Source organism: Pristiophorus japonicus, unplaced genomic scaffold (assembly GCF_044704955.1).
Source record: "Pristiophorus japonicus isolate sPriJap1 unplaced genomic scaffold, sPriJap1.hap1 HAP1_SCAFFOLD_182, whole genome shotgun sequence".
Lineage (NCBI taxonomy): Eukaryota > Metazoa > Chordata > Chondrichthyes > Pristiophoridae > Pristiophorus > Pristiophorus japonicus.
Genome location: NW_027251505.1, coordinates 384,073 through 409,358, shown reverse-complemented (window position 1 = coordinate 409,358; position 25,286 = coordinate 384,073). Strand labels below are relative to the sequence as shown.

At 48.2% G+C, this 25,286-nt stretch overlaps 2 non-coding genes across 2 annotated transcripts; one reads left to right on the top strand and one right to left on the bottom strand.

Annotated features, from left to right (window-relative positions):
* Positions 1-2,524: 2,524 nt before the first annotated feature.
* Positions 2,525-2,612, top strand: trnap-cgg (transfer RNA proline (anticodon CGG)). Its single transcript is given in 2 exon segments — positions 2,525-2,560; positions 2,577-2,612. It is a non-coding gene; the product is annotated as a tRNA-Pro (tRNA).
* Positions 2,613-25,214: 22,602 nt separating this feature from the next.
* trnav-uac (transfer RNA valine (anticodon UAC)) lies at positions 25,215-25,286 on the bottom strand. The gene has a single exon. It is a non-coding gene; the product is annotated as a tRNA-Val (tRNA).

Sequence of the window (25,286 nt, the reverse complement as noted above, 5' to 3'; positions counted from 1 at the left end):
GTGGAAGAATCCTCCATTTATGGTCTCAGGAGAGAGAGCACCGATCGTGACTGCAGGGGGTGGCACCCCGGGTGTGTAAGAGCTCGCCGTGTACGCCCACGAGGGAAGGTGGCCAGGGTGGATGGGGTCTCATTCCACCCACTACTCCAGCCAGGAAGGGTTTACCTCTGGGGAGGCCTCCGTTCCATGCCCCAGGATACGGCTCGTTGCTGCGTGGGTCAGTGTCACGGAGGGAAAACGTGTATGTTTGACTTGTAAAGGAAAGATTCCCCTGAGTAGAAGGTGCTGGCTCAGGAAGCAGAGCAAGGATGTGGGGGATCAGCACTCTGACTGGGAAAGACTCGGGAATGACACGTACCGTATCATCACGGGGACACGGGGAGGAGTGAAGGTGTGTTAGAACAAGTGGTGGGAGTCTGAACAGGGAATTTACGTCTGCATGTGGTGGTCAGAGGAGATCTGTCCTGCAGGCATATCAATCGCCTTTGCCAGGCAATGGCAAGATGAGGGGGAAGGGATGGGGTGGGATATCAGCCTACACGGGTGTGTGGTCCCACACTCCCCACTCCCAATTAACACCACCAAACTTATAGCACACATTAAGAAACCCCTGCCCACGACCCCGCCAGTGAGAACAATAATAGAAAGGTGTCCGACCACCACCAAGTGACTCGGGAATGGATTAGTATTGGTACCAACTGAAAAGGTGTTATACCAGGGGTTACATTATGCAGTAGCTTCAGTTATTTTAAACTTTACCGAGATGCAAATACCTGACTGGTGCCCGAAGGAAACAGAGCAGCTATAGCAGGCCCTACTCAGAGAAATGTTCAAATACTTTTATGAGTTAGAATTTGAGAATGTAGACAAAACAGATATATACATCCTATACGCTAGGGACACCATTGGCACGGGAAGACCTAGAAAGGGCACCTTGAACGACATTTTAACTGCATATCATGCAGGATCCTCTGTGATAAATAGCCTGGACGATATCGAACTACACATGCAGATAAATGGTCTAAAGAACCAACTGAGAAACATCATGAAAGAAGAAAACACAGGAGAAGGCTCAGAGCTACACGAGGACCAGGCTATGATGATCCATTGAAAGGAAATCGTGGCTGAGCTGGAAAAACATGCACAGACAGGGAATGCACTCATACGGGAGGATAGGAATGCTTCTGACCAGGTTGCACAGAACGGGGTGTGTGTGCTGTACGGGGCATGGTTGTTGGGCGAGGGCCGCACCAACCTGGAGGATTTAAAACAAGGTTTAGTCCCCTACTGGATCAGTAACAAGCACCTCGCAGCCCTTCAACCGTACAGTAACTCACTAAGCCCGTGCCAGCTCGGCCTAGCTTCTGAAACTTACCCTGTCCCAGTCGATCGCGATGTTCTAATCACACCATCATGGGGATAGTACTAAGGATGTCGGTCATGGGTGGGACAGCCCTTCCCACACTGTATACAGGGTGGAGAACATTGGAGTCATTCAAGGAGGTGCACATGTTCATTTCACAGCAGTCCCACCCTATGTCATAAAGTGGGAACACGCTGTGACGGGTACTGACCTCTCCGGGTGCACACATAATACTGTGTCCCCAGCACTTGAACACCTATTCTAAACCACAGTGTGGGTTTAAAGCTGCTGGTGCACAGTCTATCAACTGTACCATGGAGGTAATGGCACAAAACCATGTCCCTCCACAGGGAGCATACATCGGGGGTGGGAGATATTGTGTCACCACCAGTGCGCCCCACTACCAACATGGACACTTCTGGTGTCCGGTCAGTGACAGCAGTTTTTGCTTTAAACCCGAGGCAGAAGTTCAAGTGTCCCAGGAACGGATTGTCCCCATTCCTGAACCCTCCACTGTTCACCTCACTGTGAGAGAAAACATCACAAACCTGCCGGATTATGTTGTACATTTGGCGAGGAAATTCCCCCAATACCCTAACAACTTACTGATCTGCTAGCAGCTGTAGTAATCTCACAAAAACATTTCGATTCTCGAGAACAGAAAACAATTGAGATCGGGAGAAAGATTCTAGAGATCACAATTCCACCTTGGTGGGACATTTTCAGAAATATAGAAGTTCCTGCCGGGATCAGAATAGCTTCCCACTTTTTGGTTGTCTGTCAACTCGCGATTATTCTTTACTTATGGTGTCTCACTTGTTGAGTGAAACGCAGAGGCCGTCACGTCAGGCTTACGCTCCCTGGCCAAACTTGGGGATCGCACAGGGAGGAGTAACACCATACTACCATGAACTCATCCTTTTTTGGCGTGGAAGCAAGTCATTCTCATTTCGAGGGACCGCCTATGATGATGATGATGATGGATACATTAACGTCCCGACAGCTCATTGACTGCAGGAGTGGGACCGTGTGGCGCTTCAGAAGACATGTCAAAAAGACAAAGTCATTGTTCCGTCTCATGTGCTCCTCCAATCAGGAATTGCAACAAACTAAAAATGCTTAATAATGGTTACACCTTATCTCCAAATAAACTACATAGTTGGCTTGTTGGTCTAGAGGTATGATTCTCGCTTCGGGGTTGTTATTTAAAATATGCGAGAGGTCCCGGGTTCAAATCCCGGACGAGCCCTCATTTTGCCGCGAATTTTGAATTTGCATCGAACTTTTGCAAAGAAGGACTTGCATTTCTGCAGCGTCTGTCAGGAACTCATGATGCCCCAAAGTGCTTTGCAGTCGTTGAGTTGCCTTTGAAATGTTGTCACGTGAGGAAAGATGTGCCCAAGTCACCTCACACGCACCTCAACTCTTTGTGAAGGAGATCATAGAATCATAGAAGTTTACAGCACGGAAGGAGGCCATTTCGGCCCATCGTGTCCGCGTTGGCCAACAAGAGGCCATCCAGCCTAATCCCACTTTCCAGCTCTCGGTCCATAACCCTGCAGGTTACGGCACTTCAGGTGCACATCCAAGCACTTTTAAAATGTGGTGAGGGTTTCTGCCTCTACCACCCTTTCAGTCAGTGAGTTCCAGACCCCCACAACCCTTTGCGTGAAGAACTTTCCCCTCTGAACTTTCTACCAATTACTTTAAATTTATGTCTCCTTGTTGATGACCCCTCTGCTACGTGAAATAGGCCCTTTCTATCAACTATATCTAGGCCCCTCATAATTTTATACACCTCAATGAAGTCTCCCCTCAGGCTCTGTTCCATGGAAAACAAACCCAGCCTATCCAATCTGTCCTCATGGCTAAGATTCTCCACTTCCGGCAACAGACTCGTAAATCTCCTCTGTATCCTCTTCAGTGCAATCATGTCCTTCCTGTAATATGGCGACCAGAACTGCACGCAGTACTCCAGCAGTGGCCAAACCTGCCCCACCGACCACATCTCTTGTATTCTATTCCTCGGATAATAAAGGCAAGCATTCCATATTCCTTCTTAACCACCTTATCGACCTGACCTGCTACTTTCAGGGATCTGTGGACATGCACTGCCTGGATTCTGGGGAGGACCCAGCAGATTGGAAAACTGCAAATGTAATGCCCCTTTTTAAAAAAGGAGGAAGACAAAAAGCAGGAAACTATAGACCAGTTAGCCTAACATCTGTGGTTGGGAAAATGTTGGCGTCCATTATTAAAAAAGCAGTAGCAGGACATAGAAACATAGAAACGTAGAAAATAGGTGCAGGAGAAGGCCATTCTGCCCTTCGAGCTTGCACCACCATTCAATAAGATCATGGCTGATCATTCAGCTCAGTACCCCTTTCCTGCTTTCTATCCATACCTCTTGATCCCTTTAGCCTTAAGGGCCACATCTAACTCCCTCTTGAATATATCGAACGAACTGGCATCAACAACTCTCTGTGGCAAAGAATTCCACAGGTTAACAACTCTCTGAGTGAAGAAGTTTCTCCACATCTCGGTCCTAAATGGCTTCCCCCTTATCCCTTAGACTCTGACCCCTGGTTCGGGACTTCCCCAAACATCGGGAACATTCTTCCTGCCTCTAACCTGCCCAGTACCGTCAGAATTTTATATGTTTCTATGACATCCCCTCTCATTCTTCTAAACTCCAGTGAATGCAGGCCCAGTCGATCCAGTCTCTCCTCATATGTCAGTCCTGCCATCCCGTGAATAAGTCTGGTGAACCTACGCCGCACTCCCTCAATAGCAAGAGCATCCTTCCTCAGATTAGGAGACCAAAACTGAACACAATATTCCAGGTGACGACTCACCAAGGCCCTTTAAATCTGCAGTAAGACCTCCCTGCTCCAATACTCAAATTCCCCAGCTATGAAGGCCAACATGCCATGTGTCTTCTTCACCGCCTGCTGTACCTGCATGCCAACTTTCAATGATTGATGTACCATGACACCCAGGTCACGTTGCACCTCCCCTTTTCCTAATCTGTCACCATTCAGATAATATTCTGCCTTCACGTTTTTGCCACCAAAGTGGATAACCTCACATTTATCTGCACTATACTGCATCTGCCATGTATTTGCCCACTTACCGAACCTGTGCAAGTCGCCCTACAGCCTATTAGCATCCTCCTCACAGCTCACACCGCCACCCAGCTTAGAGTCACCTGCAAACTTGGAGATATTACAATCAATTCCGTTGATTCCATCTAAATCGTTGATGTATATTGTAAATAGCTGGGGTCCCAACACTGAGTCCAGTGGCATCCCACTAGTCACTGCCTGCGATACTGAGAAGGACCCATTTATCCCTGCTCCCTGCTACCTGTCTACCAACCAGTTCTCTACCCACGTCAATACATTACCCCTAATACCATATGCTTTAATTTTGCAAACTAATCTCTTGTGTGGGTCCTTGTCAAAAGCCTTTTGAATGTTCAAACACATTACATCCACTGGTTTTCCCTTGTCCACTCTGCTAGTTGCATCCTAAAAAAATTCTCGAAGATTTGTCAAGCATGATTTCCCTTTCATAAATCCTTGCTGACTTGGACAGATCTTCTCACTGCTTTCCAAATGTGCTGCTATTTCATCTTTAATAATTGATTCCAGCATTTTCCCCACTACTGATGTCAGGCTAATCGGTCTATAATTATACATTTTCTCTCTCCCTCCTTTTTTAAAAAGTGTTGTTGCATTAGTTCCGCTCCAGTCCATAGGAACTGATCCAGAGTCGATAGACTGTTGGAAAATTATCACCAATGCATCCACTATTTCTAGGGCTACTTCCTTAAATAGTCTGGGATGCAGACTATCAGGCCCTGTGGATTTATTGGCCTTCAATCCCATCAATTTGCCTCACACAATTTCCTGACTAATAAAGATTTCCTTCAGTTCCTACTTCTCGCTAGACCCTCGGTTTCCAAGTATTTCCGGAAGGTTATATGTATCTTCCTTCGTGAAAACAGAACTAAAGTATTTGTTCAATTGGTCTGCCATTTCTTTGTTCCCCATTATAAATTCACCTGATTCTGACTGCAAGTGACCTACGTTTGTCTTCACTAATCTTTTTCTCTTCGCATATCTACAGAAGCTTTTGCAGTCTGTTTTTATGTTCCCTGCAAGCTTCCTCTTATACTCTATTTTTCCGCTCCTAATTAAACCCTTTGTCCTCCTCGACTGAATTCTAAATTTCTCCTAGTCCTCAGGTTTGCTGCTTTTTCTGGCCAATTTATATGCCTCTCCTTGGAATTAACACTATCCCTAATTTCCCTTCTTAGCCACGGTTGAGCCACATTTCCTGTTTCATTTTTTTCTCCAGACAGAGATGTACAATTGTTGAAGTTCATCCATATGATCTTTAAATGTTTGCCATTGCCGATCCACCATCAACCCTTTAAGTCTCATTTGCCAGTCTATTCTAGCCAATTCACATCTCATACCATTGAAGTTACCTTTCCTCAAGTTCAGGTTTCTCGTCTCTGAATTAACTGTGCCACTCTCCATCTTAATAAAGAATTGTACCATATTGTGATCACTCTTCCCCAAGAGGCCTCGCACAACAAAATTGCTATTAGTCCTTTCTCATTCCACATCACCGAGTGTAGGATAGCCAGCCCTCTAGTTGGTTCCTCGACATATTGGTCAAGAAAACCATTCCTAATACACTCCAGGAAATCCTCCTCCAATGTATTTAGAAACAGAGAAACATAGAAAATAGGTGCAAGAGTAGGCCATTCGGACCTTCTAGCCTGCACCACCATTCAATGAGTTCATGGCTGAACATGCACCTTCAGTACCCCATTCCTGCTTTCTCACCATACCCCTTGATTCCCCTAGTAGTAAGGACTTCATCTAACTCCTTTTTGAATATATTTAGTGAATTGGCCTCAACAACTTTCTGTGGTAGAGAATTCCACAGGTTCCCCACTCTCTGGGTGAAGAAATTCCTCCTCTTCTCGGTCCTAAATAGCTTACCCCTTATCCTTAGACTGTGTCCCCTGGTTCTGGACTTCCCAAACATTGGGAACATTCTTCCTGCATCTAATCTGTCTAACCCCGTCAGAATTTTAAACGTTTCTATGAGGTACCCTCTCATTCTTCTGAACTCCAGTGAATACAAGCCCAGTTGATCCAGTCTTTCTTGATAGGTCAGTCCCGCCATCCCGGGAATCAGTCTGGTGAACCTTCGCTGCACTCCCTCAATAGCAAGAATGTCCTTCCTCAGGTTAGGAGACCAAAATTGTACACAATACTCCAGGTGTGGCCTCACCAGGGCCCTGTACAACTGTAGCAACACCTCCCTGCCCCTGTACTCAAATCCCCTCGCTATGAAGGCCAACATGCCATTTGCTTTCTTAACCGCCTGCTGTACCTGCATGCCAACCTTCAAAGACTGATGTACCATGACACCCAGGTCTCGTTGCACCTCCCCTTTTCCTAATCTGTCACCATTCAGATAATAGTCTGTCTCTCTGTTTTTACCACCAAAGTGGATAACCTCACATTTATCCATATTATGCTTCTTCTGCCATGCATTTGCCCATTCACCTAACCTATCCAAGTCGCTCTGCAGCCTCATAGCATCCTCCTCGCAGCTCACACTGCCACCCAACTTAGTGTCATCCGCAAATTTGGAGATACTACATTTAATCCCCTCGTCTAAATCATTAATATACAGTGTAAACAGCTGGGGCCCCAGCACAGAACCTTGCGGTACCCCACTAGGCAATGCCTGCCATTCTGAAAAGTCCCCATTTACTCCTACTTTTTGCTTCCTGCCTGACAACCAGTTCTCAATTCATGTCAGCACACTACCCCCAATCCCATGTGCTTTAACTTTGCACATTAATCTCTTGTGTGGGACCTTGTCGAAAGCCTTCTGAAAGTACAAATATACCACATCAACTGGTTCTCCCTTGTCCACTCTACTGGAAACATCCTCAAAAAATTCCAGAAGATTTGTCAAACATGATTTCCCTTTCACAAATCCATGCTGACTTGGACCTATCATATCACCTCTTTCCAAATGCACTGCTATGAAATCCTTAATAATTGATTCCATCATTTTACCCACTACCGATTTCAGGCTGACCTCCCTGTTATCTCTCCCTTCTTTTTTAAAAAGTGGGGTTGCATTGGCTACCCTCCACTCCATAGGAACTGATCCAGAGTCAATGGAATATTGGAAAATTACTGTTAATGCATCCACTATTTCCAAGGCCACCTCCTTAAGTACTCTGGGATGCAGTCCATCAGGCCCTGGGGATTTATCGGCCTTCAATCCCATCAATTTCCCCAACACAATTTCCCGACTAATAAGGATTTCCCTCAGTTCCTCCTCCTTACTAGACCCTCCGACCCCTTTTATATCCAGAAGGTTGTTTGTGTCCTCCTCGTGAATACCAAACCAAAGTACTTGTTCAATTGGTCTGCCATTTCTTTGTTCCCCATTATGACTTCCCCTGATTCTGACTGCAGAGGACCTACATTTGTCTTTACTAACCTTTTTCTCTTTACATATCTATAGAAACTTTTGCAATCCGTCTTAATGTTCCCTGCAAGCTTCTTCTCGTACTCCATTTTCCCTGCCCTAATCAAACCCTTTGTCCTCCTCTGCTGAGTTCTTAATATCTCCCAGTTCCCAGGTTCGCTGCTATTTCTGGCCAATTTGTATGCCACTTCCTTGGCTTTAATACTATCCCTGATTTCCCTTGATAGCCACGGTTGAGCCACCTTCCCTTTTTTATTTTTACGCCAGACAGGCATGTACAATTGTTGTAGTTCATCCATGCGGTCTCTAAATGTCTGCCATTGCCCATCCACAGTCAACCCCTTCAGTATCATTCGCCAATCTATCCTAGCCAATTCACGCCTCATACCTTCAAAGTTACCCTTCTTTAAGTTCTGGACCATGGTCTGTGAATTAACTGTTTCATTCTCCATCCTAATGCAGAATTCCACCATATTATGGTCACTCTTCCCCAAGGGGTCACACACAATGAGATTGCTAATTAATCCTCTCTCATTACACAACACCCAGTCTAAGATGGCCTCCCCCCTAGTTGGTTCCTCGACATTTTGGTCTAAAAAACCATCCCTTATGCACTCAAGGAAATCCTCCTCCACCGTATTGCTTCCAGTTTGGTGAACCCAATCTATGTGCATATTGAAGTCACCCATTATAACTGCTGCACCTTTATTGCACGCACCCCTAATTTCATGTTTGATGCCCTCACCAACATCACTTCTACCGTTTGGAGGTCTGTACACAACTCCCACTAACGTTTTTTGCCCTTTGGTATTCTGCAGCTCTACCCATATGGATTCCACATCATCCAAGCTAATGTCCTTCCAAACTATTGCCTTAATTTCCTCCTTAACCAGCAATGCTACCCCACTTCCTTTTCCTTTTACTCTATCTTTCCTGAATGTTGAATACCCCTGGATGTTGAGTTCACAGCCCTGATCATCCTGGAGCCACGTCTCCGTAATCCCAATCACATCATATTTGTTAACATCTATTTGCACAGTTAATTCATCCACCTTATTGCAGATACGCCTTGCATTAAGACACAAACCCTTCAGGCTTGTTTTTTTAACACCCTTTGTCCTTTTAGAATTTTGCTGTACAGTGGCCCTTTTTGTTCTTTGCCTTGGGTATCTCTGCCCTCCACTTTTCCTCATCTCCTTTCTGTCTTTTGCTGTTGCCTCCTTTTTGTTTCCCTCTGTCTCCCTGCATTGGTTCCCATCCCCCTGCCATATTAGTTTAAATCCTCCCCAACAACACTAGCAAACACTCGCCCGAGGACATTGGTTCTGGTCCTGCCCAGGTGCAGACCGTCCGGTTTGTACTGGTCCCACCTCCCCCAGAACCGGTTCCAATGCCCCAGGAATTTGAATCCCTCCCTGCTGCACCACTGCTCAAGCCACGTATTCATCTGCGCTATCCTGCGATTCCTACTCTGACTATCCCGTGGCACAGTTAGCAATCCCGAGATTACTACTTTTGAGGTCCTACTTTTTAATTTAGCTCCTAGCTCCTTAAATTCGTTTTGTAGGACCTCATCCCTTTTTATAACTATGTCGTTGGTACCAATGTGCACCACGACAACTGGCTGATCTCACTCCCTTTTTAGAATGTCCTGCACCCGCTCCGAGACATCCTTGACCCTTGCCCCAGGGAGGCAACATACCATCCTGGAGTCTCGGTTGCGGCCGCAGAAACGCCTATCTATTCCCCTCACCATCGAATCCCCTATCACTATCGCTCTCCCACTCTTTTTCCTGCCCTCCTGTGCAACAGAGTCAGCCACGGTGCCATGAACTTGGCTGCTGCTGCCCTCCCCTGATGAGTCATCCCCCTCAACAGTACCCAAAGCAGTGTATCTGTTTTGCAGGGGGATGACCACAGGGGACTCCTGCACTACCTTCCTTGCACTACTCTTCCTGCTGGTCTTCCATTCCCTAGCTGGCTGTGGACCCTTCTCCTGCGGTAAGACCAACTCGCTACACGCGATAATCACGTCATTCTCAGCATCGTGGATGCTCCAGAGTGAATCCACCCTCAGCTCCAATTCCACAACGTGGACCGTCAGGAGCTTGAGGTGGATACACTTTCTGCAGATATAGTCGTCAGGGACACTGGAGTCGTCCCTGAGTTCCCACATGGTACAGGAGGAGCATAACACCCGACCGAGCTCTCCTGCCATGACTTAACCCTTAGATACACTTAAATTGGCAACAACAATGTTAAAAGTTACTCACTGATATTGAAGAGAAAAAAGAAAATTGAAAAACTACTCACCAATCACTTACCCTCTTGGCTGTGACGTCACCTTTTGATTTCTTTCTACTTCTTTTTTGCCTTCTCTCCCCGCTGCAGCTGCACAGGTCCGCCTCTCGGACTGCCGCCGCCTCTCGCTGCCGCTGGGTCTTTATAGCCCTCACCAACCACGCACTCCCGCCTCTCGGACTGGCGCCGCCTCGCGCTGCCGCTGGGCCTTTTATAGGCCTCACCAACCACGCACTCCCGCCTCTCGGAATGCCGCCGCCTCTCGCTGCCGCTGGGTCTTTATAGTCCTCACCAACCATGCACTCCGGCCTCTCGGACTGCCGCCGCCTCTCGCTGCCGCTGGGTCTATATAGGCCTCACCAACCACGCACTCCCGCCTCTCGGACTGCCGCCGCCTCTCGCTGCCGCTGGGTCTTTATAAACCTCACCAACCATGCACTCCCGCCTCTCGAACTGCCGCCGCCTCTCGCTGCCGCTGGGTCTTTATAGGCCTCACCAACCAAGCACTCCCGCCTCTCGGACTGCCGCCGCCTCTCGCTGCCGTTGGGCCTTTTATAGGCCTCACCAACCACGCACTCCCGCCTCTCGGTTTGCTTCGCCCAATGTCTATGCAGATTAAAGTTGCCCATGATAACTGCTGTACCTTAACGCATCCGTAATTTCTTGTTTGATGCTGTCCACAAACTCACTACTACTGTTTGGTTGTCTGTGCACAACTCCCATGAGTGTTTTCTGCCCTATGGTATTCCGCAGCTCTATCCATACAGATTCCACACCATCCAAGCTAATGTCCTTCCTTACGATTGCGTTAATTTCATCTTTTACCAGCAACGTTATCCGACCTCCCTTTCCTTTCTGTCTATCCTTCTTGAATGTTGAATACCTCTGGATGTTGAGTTCCCAGCCTTGGTCACCCTGGAGCCATGTCTCTGTAATCCCAATTATATCATATTTGTTAATTGCTGTTGATGCAGTTAATTCGTCCATCTTATTACGAATACTCCTCGCATTGAGGCACAGAGCCATCAGACTTGTCTTTTTAACATACTTTCTCCCTTTAGAATTTTGCTGTAATGTGGTCCTTTTTGATTTTTGCCTTGTGTTTCTCTGCCCTCCACTTTTATTTTTCTTCTTTCTATCTTTTGCCTCTGCACCCATTTTACTTCCTTCTATCTCCCTGCATAGGTTCCCATCCCCCTGCCATATTAGTTTAACCCCTCCTTAACAGCACTAGCAAACACTCCCCTAGACATTGGTTCCGGTTCTGACCAGGTGCAGACCGTCCGGTTTGTACTGGTCCCACCTCCCCCAGAACCGGTTCCCATGTCCCAGGAATTTGAATCCCTCCCCCCTGCACTACTCATCAAGCCACATAGTCATCTGAGCTGTCCTGCAATTTCTACTCCGACTAGCACCTGGCACTGGTTGCAATCCTGAGATTACTACCTTTGAGATCCTACTTTTTAATTTAACTCCTAGCTCCCTAAACTCAGCTTGTAGGACCTCATCCCGTTTTTTTCTATATCGTTGGTACCTATATATACCACGACAGCTGGCTGTTCACCCTTCCCCTCCAGAATACACTGCAGCCGCTCCGAAACATCCTTGACTTTTGCACCAGGGAGGCAACATACCATTCTGGAGTCCCGATTGCATCCGCAGAAACATCTATCTTTTCCCCTTACAATAGAATCCCCTATCACTATAGTTCTCCCATTCTTTTTCCTGCCCTCCTGTGCAGCTGAGCCACCCCAGGTGCCATGGACTTGGCTGCTGCTGCCTTCCCCTGATGAGTCATCTCCTCCAACAGTACCCAAGATGGTGTATCTGTCTTGCAGGGGGATGACACCAGGGTACTCCTGCACTACCTTCCTTCCACTGCTCTTCCTGATGGTCACCCATTCCCTATCTGCCTGAGTAACCTTTACCCGCGGAGTGACCAATTCACTAAACGTGCTATTCACGACATCCTCAGCATCGCGGATGCTCCAGAGTGACACCATGCGCAGCTCCAGTGCCGCAATGCGGCCTGGATACACTTCCTGCACATGTAGTCATCAGGAACACTGGAAGCGCCCCTGACTTCCCACATAGCACAGGAGGAGCATGACACGTGTCCGAGCTCTCCTGCCATGACTTAACCATTAGATTACTTAATTTGGCAACATGCCAAAGGTTTCTTGCTGCTAAGAACAAGAAGAAAGACAAAGAAACAGAAAACTACTCACCACTCAACCAGACAATCACTTACCCTCTTGGCTGTGACGTCACCCTTTGATTACTTGTGACTTCTTTGTTACTTTTGACCCTGCACCAGCTGTAGCTCGCTGCTCGCTGCTCCTCCAGCCGCTGCTCCTCCGACTGCCGCCGATCCCCGGACTCCCGCTGGGCCTTTATAGGCAGCTGCTCACACCTCCTCCGGTCACTGCTCCTCCCACTTTTGAAAAAAAAATAATTCAGTCAGGCAGAGTCTGCATGGATTTATGAAAGGGAAGTCATGTTTGACAAATTTGCTGGAATTCTTTGAGGATGTAATGAACAGGGTGGATAAAGGGGAACCAGGGGATGTGGTGTATTTGGACTTCCAGAAGGCATTTTGACAAGGTGCCACATAAAAGATTACTGCACAAGATTAAAGTTCACGGGGTTGGGGGTAATATATTAGCATGGATAGAGGATTGGCTAACTAACAGAAAACAGAAAGTCGGGATAAATGGTTCATTCTCTGGTTGGTAAACAGTAACTAGTGGGGTGCTGCAGGGATCAGTGTTGGGACCCCAACTATTTATAATCTATATTAACGACTTGGAAGAAGGGACCGAGTGTAACGTAGTCAAAGATGGGAGGAAAAGCAATGTGTGAGGAGGACACAACAAATCTGCAAAACAACATAGCCAGGCTTAGTGAGTGGGCAAAAATTTGGCAGATGGAGTATAATGTTGGAAAGTGCAAGGTTATGCACTTTGGCAGAAAAAATCAAAGACAAGTTATTATTTAAATGGAGAAAAATTGCACAGTGCTGCAGTAACAGCGGGACCTGCGGGTACTTGTGCATGAAACACAAAAGGTTAGTATGCAGGTACAGCAATTGATCAGAAGGCCAATGGAATCTTGGCCTTTATTGCAAAGGGGATGGAGTAGAAAAGCAGAGAAGTCTTGTTGCAGTTATAAAGGAGATTGGTAAGGCAAGACCTGGAATACTGCGTGCAGTTTTGGTTTCCATATTTAATACTGCTTTACTTGCTTTGGAGATGTAGAATTTACCAATATTTCGCAAAGATTCCTTGTACCTGTTCCCCTGCAGAGGAGAAGAATCCCTTTCTGGACTTTTAAAATGGAAGGACAAACTTCGGGACACAAATGAGTTTAAAGAGGAAGACGAGGCCTGCAGGGGATAAAAGGGGATGCATTCATGGAGCCCTCACAGTGTTTGAACTCATAAGAAAGAGAATTTAATTTGTACCTGAATTACAGAAGCCTGAGATCCCCTAAACATCTCTGGGAAGCAGCATATCAATTTTAAGATTCTACAACATTTTAGCTGCGAAAAAAGAGTTACCGAATACATGACATGGGGCTAACCTCTGTGAAGCAAATTCGTGTATTAAGGATCCCAGACTGTCTGGGGGAACTATGCAACACCAATTCACCCGCTAATAGATAATCAAATTACCAACCATTATCTAAATGATACAACTCAATCATATTACTGCTGAACAAGCCCGACAAATTCTGACAAAGAAGAGAGCTCAAAACTAATGAGCAGCTCCCTTGAAACAAAGAGCTGGGCCAGATTTGGTGGGAGATAAGGAAGCCTTTTTGCGATATATCTATTCCCAGTTTTACAAGGAAAAGAACACAAGCAGCCGGACGTGGGGAGTGAAGAAATGGAGTCGTGGAGAAAACTGCAAGAAATCATCAAGGACCGACCGAGCATGCAAACAGCACGAGGCCCACGAAACGGAAGGTTGTCAGCAACCAAATTGACAATCCGGGCCACCACAACCAGCGAAACGACCAACCGAAACCAACTCAGCAAAAACCGAAGAATCGACATTTATTTCCATTCTACAATCTACTTCTGAACGACCAACGGGTGAGAAATTACCAAAAAGGACTAACTAAAACTATTCCTAACCAAAGAAAGTGGGTACTTACTCCATACATCCAAAACTCAACTTACTGCATCACCCCAACTGAAGACTACGCAGTCCGTAGTCCTCTCCTCCGTCCGGGATACAGCTCGCCTAGAAGGCCAAGTGCAGTGAACCCCGAAACCGCGATTCTCCGGCAACTGTCAAAAGCGATTGGTGAGCATAGCTCCTGAACCCCCAGAGCTATAACTTAGTTAGTCAGGGGAATTGAGAGCGGGAGAGGCTAGGATAACTCGTGTAAATGTATCTGCATTCTCCTCTTTACTCCATTTAGAGTTTAAGCTGTATTCTTTTCCCCATGGGCTGTATGTTGACAATTTATTCAACGTGTTGTACCCCTTAGTGTCTATTGCTATTACTATTCTGTGTGTGTTATTAAAGATGTGCCTTTTACTTCCTTTTAAACACAATAAAGCCATACCTGCTTCCTATCTTGAAACCGATTGTTTGCCCAAGTCTGTCACAGCCCCTTTATAATTCAAGTGTCGAGAACCAAGGGTGTGGGAGCGATTCATTTAAGGGCAGAAGGGAAAGCTGACCCTCCGAAAACCACCCCTTACATAATGGTGACCACCAAGGGCCTCTGGGGCAAGGGACGTGATAAGAGAGAGAGTGGTTTCATGAAAAGAAGCAAAAAGGAAGAGGGGATTTCCTCGTATGTGTTTAAGAGGGTAAATGTGGCTAAGGAGTGGGTACTCGATCTATTGTATGCTGAGCGTCCAGAAGATGCTGCAGCTCAATGGACCGAGAGCAAGGACCATAAAAAGTCAATAGAGAAGGCCATTTGGCTAATTTGCCTTCAGCGACAGATCCGGCTTCTAGATGAGGAGAATGAGAAATTAAAGGGAGTATTGAGGCAGGCAGAAGAGAGGTCCAGTGCAAGGGACACAGTCGGGGAAAGGCTGTGGACTGAGATGGGACAGTGAAAGGAAAGTAGAGAGCTCACTAAAGAAAGGCACAAAACCCAACTGGACCTTTTACAGTGTCAGATTATTGAAGCCAAGAATAGCGAACTTGCGTTGCGGGAATATAATTCCTGCCTCGCCAAGCAAGTTAAAGATTATGGGGAGAGGGTGAGAGACATTCAGGTAGCCTATAAGGTAGCCAGTACCAGGGAATTTGAGGCTGGTGACCATGGCCCCCGCCAGCAGCTGATCCAAGGCTTGAACCTTGCTCTATCCCGGGCTAAAGGCATGGTGTGCCTGATAAACCCGGGTTTAGCCCAGGAATACCTGGTAGAGCAAGGAGAAACCCCGCAGTCACCGCCTGCAGCTCCCGGGAACAGCCCAGAGCAGCGGGGGTGTCAACCAGAGTGCAGGGCAGGTAACGATTGCGAACTACCAACAACGGCGGCCCCGAGTTTTAAATCGGTTTGGTAGCAGGGGGAAGCAGGCAAGCCAATACAAGGAGGGCTGGAACCAGGGCCAATGCACTCGGTCCGGCAGCAGACGTTTGGCCCACCTGGTGCAAATGGGGCAGCAGGACCCCGAGTAAGCAATTTCATAGCCCCCATGACACCCAAAAACTGAGCGCTATGATAGGCCACCTAAGTAAGCTCACCCAACAGGGGCATCCCTCGGTACACTTCCTGGAAGTGGAACACACAGGGGATATTAACGGGTGCAATGATTCAGAGCAGGCGAAGCTGTTGCTCCTCTCACGAGACAACAAGCTGTGCCATTCCCTCTCTGCAGACAGCAGAAAGGATCGAAACACGTACGCTACGGTTAAGGAGGAGGTTCTAGAGGCCATGGGTATGAACGACGGGAGTCCTTTCTGCCGAGTGGAGAAGACAGTGCAGCTCCATGGGGAGACTCCACAGGCTTTCGCCGACAGGTTGTGGCCGGTCTACGAAAGGGCCTGTAGTGAGGTTCTTGACCGGGCCCACCTGGCCCCTAACGAGTTGGCTCACTGGCTCCGCAGCCTGGTGGCAAACAGCTTACCTGGAGTGAAGGCCAAAGCCCAGGTCTGGTTCGATCCAAGAGATCCCAGAACCACCGAGGAGACAGTGGTCAGACAGTTGACCCTGGCTTACCGGAACGGGAAGGTCCATGAGATTAAACCCAGCCAAGGCAAGAGAGAGTGGCATCAGGAAGGTGGGAACCCTCCCCACAAAGGGGGTGAATGTTTTGGGTGTGGGAAAAGTGGGCACTGGAGGAAGGACTGTAGGAACCCATGGAAAGAGACTAAGGGAAAGGACACTTCAGCCCCAGCCCGTAAGGCCGGGGCAGGAACACCCGACTCATATGAGACACTCGTAGCCACCCAACAGACACTTATAAATGGACTGGGAGCAGTAGCTACCGCAACCGGTACAGTAGCCGGTACGGTAAATCCCTCTGCTCCAACCCACCCATGTGTATCCCTAGAGTCAGCGCAGCCTGTGTCCCTGTGTTCCCTAGAGTACGATGCCTGGAAGAGACCGTGCGTTACAATGGAGGTGGAGAAAGTGAACGGGACCTACCTGCTAGATACTGGTGCTTCCTGCACCCTTGTACATGCCGATAACCCGGCTACCTCACCTCTATCGAACGGGGTCCCGTACAGTCTAGTGGGGTTCACAGGCAACGAGCAAACTGGTTCGTTTCCCATCCCGCTCACCATTCAGTTAGGGACACTCAAAACCAAATGGAAGTGTGTCCTGATGAAATGGGAGCAGGAGGGAAAATGTATCCTGGGGGCTGATTTTATCATTAGCCACTAGATCCTTTTGGATCTGAGGAACTACTGTCGATGGGGAGCCATAGAGACAGACAGGGAAGGTGAGGTGGCGGTGATCCCAGAAAAAGAGGCCAAGGGAACGTTGTGTACCGTGAAGCCAAAGGAGGGTTATGACTTGGAATTACTGGTCAGTAACACCCCAGTGGATTACCAGGTATATGTACGGGCACACCTTGTAACATTCGCCACCCACAAACATGACTGTGGCAGGGTAACGAGGGTGGAAGTTAGTATAGAAGGGGACCCCATGACCCAACCACAAAAGCAATATAACTTCCCCAGGGAGGCAGAGGTAGTCCTGACAGCGGCGCTGCGATCACTGGTAGAGCAAGGGGTGTTAAGACCGATAGCTACCCATGTGACCTCTCCACTGTGGCCGGTTAAGAAATGGGACAACTCATGGAGGGCCACCGTGGACTATCGAGTGCTGAATAAGAATATCCCTGCCTGTGCACACACTGTAGCAGCCGTAGCGGACCTCAGAGGGAGTATTCCAGCATCCGCGACCACTTTCACGGTGTTGGACATTTCAAATGGGTTCTGGTCCATTCTTTTAAATTGGGAGGACCAGTACAAGTTCGCCTTTACCTTTAAGGGCCAACAATACACGTGCAACTGTCTTCCCCAAGGCTTCCACAACAGCCCCAGCATTTTTCACCAATGCATGGCGAACTGTTTAAAGGGCTTTAGCAGACCCCAGCAGTTGGTGCAGGATGTGGATGACCTGCTCCTGTTCACCGATCAGCGGGAGGAGCATGGCCCACTGCTGGCTGAGCTGCTGGAGCTGCTAAAGGAAGAAGGGTTTAAAGTAAAGCCGAAGAAGGCACAGATCGGCCAGAAGGAAGTCAAATTCCTGGGGCTGACTGTGCGCGCTGAGGAAAGGGCCACAGACAAGGCTAGAAGGGAGGCAGTACAGGAGTTACCAGGCCCCAACACAGTGACAGGGGTAAGATCCTTTCTAGGGCTCACTGGGTACTGCAGAGACTTCATTGAGAATTATGCAGCAACCGCAGCCCCTCTGCACAGGGTCCTACAAAAGGGGTTGGAGTGGGACTGGGATGAGGGTTTGTGAGGCAGCATTTAATCAGCTCAAGAAGGAATTGCAGACCGCGCCAGCCTTAGGAGCGATAGATGTAGGAAAGGAGTTTTTCCTGGAGGTGGCAGCCAGCGGGGACAGTTTGAGCTCAGTGCTGCTTCAAGAGCGGCACGGCCAGCTGAGACCGGTGGTTTACTCCTCCAGGATCCTCACAGATGTGGAGAAGGGGTACTCCAACTGTGAGAGACACCTCCTCGCCACACATCGGGCAGTGAAAAGATCCTTGATCTTCACGGGAGGGTCTCCTCTAACACTCCTAACCCACCACACACCAAACAGATGCTCCTAGATGGGATGATTAAGGACGGGACGGTGAGCAGTGCCCGCATTGCTCGCTGGACCCTGCTCCTCTCCCAGATGGACCTCAGAGTAGAAGGTCCCCACGAGCCAAGGCTCGCAACCAACCTAATCTACCCAGGGAAAGCCCACAGGTGCACCGTAGAAGGGAGGTGAACATTTGCCTTCGGGCTGGGTTACACCCTACAGGGCGGGACATCTACGTGGACGGGTCCAGCATGGTATCTGCTGGCAAACGACTCACTGAGAGCGGAGCCTATGACCCAAGGTCAGCTATTGCCCGGGTAATCAAGCTCCGCAGAATCATGAGCGCCCAGCATGCTGAACTGTCCGCCGTAATGTACATGGTGTCCCACCCCGAGGAATTCCCCACTCCCTACACGATTTGCTCGGAGAGTATGTTCACCTGCAATTCGTGTACAGAGTACCTGGCTATCTGGTCCCGTCGCGGATACACGTCCGCTGACGGGAGACCCCTGGCAATCAAGCCCCTGCTGGAGAAAATCATGACAGCGGTGGGGGAAGAAGGAAAGGTCTACATACATAAGGTGAAGGACCATTCAAAAACCGAACCCCGTGCAGAGGGAAAGCAACAGGCTGACAAACTGGCCAAAGAAGGTGCCCGCACGGGAAAGTTCTGCGACCCCTATGACACTGGCCGCATAGCAGCGGTCAAGAATAAGAACAGGGAAGCAGAGAGTACAGGAATAGCTTTGGCCCCGGATTTAAAAACAGTTCAGGCACAGGACCCGGTCCTGAAAGCTGTCCTGAATGCCCTAGCTAGAGGAGAGTTAGTAGAAGGTCCGTACGGCACAGCAGCCATTACCGTTAAGGAAGGCCTGCTGTTTAAAGAGGGACAATGGGTCGTGCCACAGCAGCACAAGAGGGAATTCCTAAAACTGGCCCATGAGGGTCCAGGAGCGGGACACCTCGGGCCTGAGACCACCTGGCAACGGGTGGAACAGGCAGGATGGTGGCCGGGACTCAGGGAGGATGTCCGTGGGTTCTGTGCGAACTGCCTGGTGTGTGCTGCAAACAACCCTGACCCCCAGAAAAGGAAGGTGTCCCTAGGACACGTCAGGAGGGTAGAGGGACCATGGCAGTCAATCCAAATTGACTACATCGGGCCCCTACCCACCGCCCAGGGTGGCTACAAATACTGCCTAGTCCTGGTGGACGTGTTCTCAAAATGGGTTGAAGCCTTCAACTGCCGAACAGCCACCGCACTAGGGACAGCTAAGATTCTAGTGAGCGAAATGTTCTCCCGGTGCGGACTCCCACAGTATGTGGAGTCGGACCAGGGGAGCCATTTCACCGGGCAGTTATTGCAGGCAACCCTTAACCTGCTCGGCATTGAGGGGAAATGGCACATTGCCCACAATCTACAGTCATCGGGTAATGTGGAGCTTTTAAACTACACCATTAAAGAAAGGCTGCGGAAGGAGACAGGAGACTCACCCCAAAAGTGGGTGGAGGTCTTACCGTTGGTCCTAATGGGGATCCGAGCCAGCCAGTCAAAGAGCACGGGGTATTCCGCATGCGAGCTCATGACTGGCCGGATCATGCGGACCCCCACCCATGTCCTAGCCCCGGTGCTCACAGAAGGTCAGCTCAGAGAGGTGAACTGGGACTGGTTTGTCAGGAACCTGTTTGAACACCTCAAACAGATTCACTGGCAGGCTGCTAGTAACATGGGCAGACAGCATCAGAGTAACCGATAGCTGCTAGAACCCAGCAAACACCACGAATGGGAGATAGGAGGCCAGGTCATGGTGAGGAACCATGCTCGGGTCGGGGTTTGTGAAGCATTATATATGGGGCCATACAGCATTGTCGACAAGGCAAACCCGATGGTCTATGCCATAAAGCTGCCCCGCTGTACTAAGTGGTTCCACATCAACCAGTGCAAGCTGTACAACCCAGGGTCAGCCAAGCACAGAGGGCAGCCGGGATGTGTGAACTGTCCTCAGGACAGGGATCCTCCGTTGGCCGCCTCCGACGGTGGAGGGCCCACAGGGAATGTGGCAGGCTCAGAAACCGTGCCTTTTGGGATGGTGAATTGCAGTACTGGAGGGGCTATCCCACCCATCGTTTGGGATTCGGACGCAGCCCCAGTAACCCAAGCCCTGAGAAGGACCCTCCGTACACCACGGCCAAAGATACCGTGGTCACCGGCATCTGAGCCTCAGCGATTCTACCCTAGGAGTAGGGCAGCCTGACAGGAAAGGCCGAAGGTCAGAAGTACAGAGGCCACTCAGAGTAGGGACCGCCAGCCAGCCGCCTCCAGCGGTGAGGGTCTCACAGGAGCAGTAGCATCGAGCTGTCCCAGAGACAAGGGTCTCCAGCTCACCGGCTGCGGGGAAACCCTAGCATCCAGGCGGCTATCAGACCGCACCAGGCATGGGCCTGACAGGGACTAACCAGGCCACCCGGAGACGGGTGGCGGCTGTACATAGCTCTAATGTTTAGTCTAAGGTAGCTGACTGCACCATTTTACATTTTAAGGTTTAGTTTAGAATTGAGGGTAATGTTGCAGTAATGCTTAGGTGATTGTTTTGAGTTTGTCTTGTGTGTCAGCCAGCCTGAAAGCAGTTCTCAAGGGCAGGATCCAGACATTACCAGGTGATGGACAAACCTCAGGAGACCAATTGATGTTGTTTAATTTTAATCTATGTTCTTCCTTCTGTAATGTGGTTGTACGTTGACTACATGCTGGTGAATATAATGTAATTGAAATGAAATGTAACTGTGCTGAAATGCAATTGTAGGGATGGAACCCCCTCCAAGCTGGAAGGGTGTAAACGTAAAAAGTTTGTACCTGTAAAGGGAAAAGTGTGTCACTGTGGTGATGTTGCATAAGTGTAATGCATATTTTGGTATTAGTTTAGTTAATTTACGGGGAAAGTTATTTCTTGAGAGCCAGGAACTTTGCTCACCTGTAAGATGATACCATAAATGACATGGTATCACAGGGGGGAATGTAGAATTTACCAATATCTCGCAAAGATGCCTGGTACCTTTCCCCTGCAGAGGAGAAGAATTCCTTTCTGGGCTTTTAAAATGAGTTTAAAGGGGCAGACGACGCCTACAGGGGATAAAAGGGAATGCATTCATCGAGACCCCCCGACCACAGTGTTTGGACTCATAGGAAAGAGAATTCAAAATGGACCTAAATTTCAGAAGCCTGAGATCCCCTAAACATCTATGGAAAGGAGCAGATCAATTTTAAGATTATACAACATTTTGGCTGCGAAAAAGAGTTACCGAGTACAGAAGGTGGGGCTAAACTCTGTGAAGCAAATTCATGTATTAAGGATCCCAGACTGTCTGGGGGGAACTATTCACCCCATAAGAGATAATCGAATTACCCAATCAAGCACAATGGAAATCATGGTCAGGAAACTGGACAATCCTCAAACAATGCAAAACCAGTGATAGCACATTCTCACACCCTAATCGAGTTACTGCCGACAAAGGAGACATTTGAAAATCAATGGACAGAACAGTTTAAACAGAGCCCAAGAGATTTGATGGGAGATAACAAAGCCTTTTTTAGGGGATATATCTATCCCCCAGTTTTACAAGGAAAAACTAACAGAACACAGACTGGAACTCGCACTGACTCGAACAAGGACATAGACTGGAACACAGACACAGACACAAGCAGTCTGCTTCCTCTACAGTGAAGAAATGGAACAGTGAAGGAAACTACCAGAACTCATCAAGAACTGACCGAGCACGAGGCCCACGAAACGGAAGGCTGTCAGCAACCAAATTGACAATCACTCTACAATCTACTTCTGAACGACCCAACGGGGGAGAAATTACCAAAAGGGACTAACTAAAACTATTCCTAACCAAAGAAAGTGGGTACTTACCCCATACATCCAAAACGCAACTTAGCATATCAACGGACGCACCCCAACAGAAGACTATGCAGTCCGAAGTCCTCTCCTCTGTCCGGGGTACGGCTCGCCTAGAAGGCAAAGTGCAGCGAACCCCGAAACCACGAATCACCGGCAACTGTTTAAACGGATTGGTGAGCATAGCCCCTGAACGCTCAGAGCTATAACTTAGTTAGTTAGGGGAATTGGGAGGTGGGAGGCTGGGATAACTTGTGTAAATGTATCTGCATTCTCCTCTTTACTCCATTTACAGTTTAAGCTGTATTCTTTTCCCCACAGGCTGTAATTTGACAATGTATTCAATGTGTTGTACCCCTCAGTGTGTATTGGTCTGTGTGTGTTATTAAAGGTGTGCCTTTTACTTCTTTATAAACACAATAAAGCCATACCTTCTTCCTACCTTGAAACCGATTGTCTGTCCAAGTCTGTCACAGTCCCTTCATAATTCCAGTGTCGAGAACCAAGGGTCAGCGAGCGATTCGGACCCGCTCATATAAGGTCAGAAGGGCAAGCTGACCCCCTGCAAAACACCCCTTACACTGCCGGCCACAACTCCTTCATAACCGATCTTATTCCTCTCACTACTTCTTTACCCATGGATTCCTCGTGAGGTTGTGGTGACCTGAAATTTCTAAAATCTTAATTTAAAAATAGAACTCTTCAACATTCTTAAACTCATAGCATGCTATTATATACATCTGCCACCAATCTCCGACTGGCCAAGTTAATCCCTGTCCTTCTCCTTCCCTTATTCAGCCTCTGGTTTGCCTGTGTGGCCGGCGGTAAGGCGGTCTGTACCGCAGGACCCAGAGTGTTCTGACTGGAGGTGTGCCTGAGTCCCACATTATCGGGGGAATGGCCCCTCTGGGGCAACAGCACACTTCCCCTTTAGGTGTGGCTGCTGAGTTCATTTCATTAACTGAGGATTCTGCACAGCCGGGGGCTGTAGGCTGGGGACTCTCAGTTAGTGGCTGGTCCACCACGACCTCTCCCGTGAGTCCCTCACCGCCAAAGGCTGCCGGCTGGGGATCCCTATCCGTAGACTGATCCCTGATCTTGGGTATTCTCCAACGGATGGCCAACGTCCCGGGGCTGACCCACTGAAACTGGGGCACTGGTGACCACGGTGTCTCCGGGAAGCGAGCCGGGACAGCTTTGTCAGGAATCTGTTTGAACACCTTAAACAGATTCACTGGCAGGCTGTTAACAACATGGGCAATGAACTCAGCACTTTAGCTCGAGTGTTCAGGACAGAACGCGCCTCTGAGCATATATGAGGAAAAAGCTCCAGAAAATATTCTCTGCCAGGGAGCTTTCGCTTGTGAGGTGAACGTGTTAAGCGCGACACTGCGGAAACATCTCCACTTTCAGCACCAGGTCAGACAGAAATGTGAAGCGAGCAGGTGGACTGCAGAATCCCACTTTTAAGGAGTTGGTCGTGGTGTCAAACAAAGAGTTTCAGTAAATGATTAAAAATAAGAAATGTCAAAGTCGAACATGCATCTCCAGAAGAGACTGCGATCTGAACACAGCATCTTAAACCACTCCGCCACCCTGAGTATTCAATGCTAGATGTGGCCACCTGCAGATTGATTTTGAACTTTTGTGTCCTGACACATGAAATAAATGAGGGCAGCAGGCGTATCTCTGCCTGACACCGGAGAAACAGTGAGACAGATCTTGGAGCAAGGGTCTGGTTATTGCCAAACAGCAAAGAAAATATTTTCTGGAAGAACAATGTTGAAAATAATTGCAACCCCAACATGATTAGAACACACAACCTTTCAATCTGGAGTCAGGCATGCTACCATTGCCTGACAAGGTCCAAAAATGAAGTCTGAGATGTTCGGCGTTATGAAGGTTTCACAATACAAGAGGCTTTAAAATCCCCGCCCATTCCCACCAGGTGTCAGAAGCAGCGCTCACCTGCCAGTCACCATATGTTTTTTTCTTAAACTTTTGTATTGTTTTCACGGGAAAGCATCATTAATTAACCCCTCACCTTCTTTTGCACAATGAAAGAAATGCTAACTGAGGGAGAGTCGATACTTCAATTATTTGTCCTGTGCTTTGGGGAGTGGGCAGGGAAGTGGACCTGAGTCCATGATTGCATCGGCCATGATCGTATTAAATGTCGGAGCAGGCTCGAGGGGCGTATGGTTGATTACTGCTCCTATTTCTTATCTTCTTATGTTCTTATGCATGTTGACCCATTTTACTCACTGTATTTTAGGAGTCTGGTTCAAAATCTTCATTGCTGATGACACCAGGAATATGGGGCAACTTTTGTCAAATTTAACAGCACCGGTTATTCCGACCGTGCACAGAAAATAGAATCAGTAGTGAAGATAAAATCCTATGGTGCTCATTTTCAGATTCAATGCAGCAGGATTTCAAATAAAGGAAAAGAATTTTACAGTGAAAAGATTTAGAAGTGTTACTTGTATTTGTGTCTTTAATTAAACTTTGTGGCGTCTGACTCCCATTCATGCCTCTGCTGAATAAGAAAGGAGGGTTTGACGTTGACCAGACTGCACTGCCCCTGATATTTGTGAGCTCATCCTTTATATTCAGTGGTTTCTCGCCCTTTGATGGGCTGCAGTGTGGCGGATATCACGTTGGCCTCACACGCGAAAGGTCCCCGGTGGATCCGTTTTCTCTCACTCAAAGTTATCTATTTATTGGTTAAATAAAGAGCAATTCAGGATTAAGGGAGCCCTTTTGCCAGGAGAATAAATAGCAAATAAAAACAGCAAATTCTGCAAATCTCAGCAAATCAGGCAGCATTTGCCAGGAGACTCAACTCGCCTCCGATTGTTCCCATTTGGCAAGTTTAAACAAAATGTTTCTGCCTGGGATCGAACCAGGGACATTTGCGTGTAAAGCAAACATGATAACCACTACACTACAGAAAC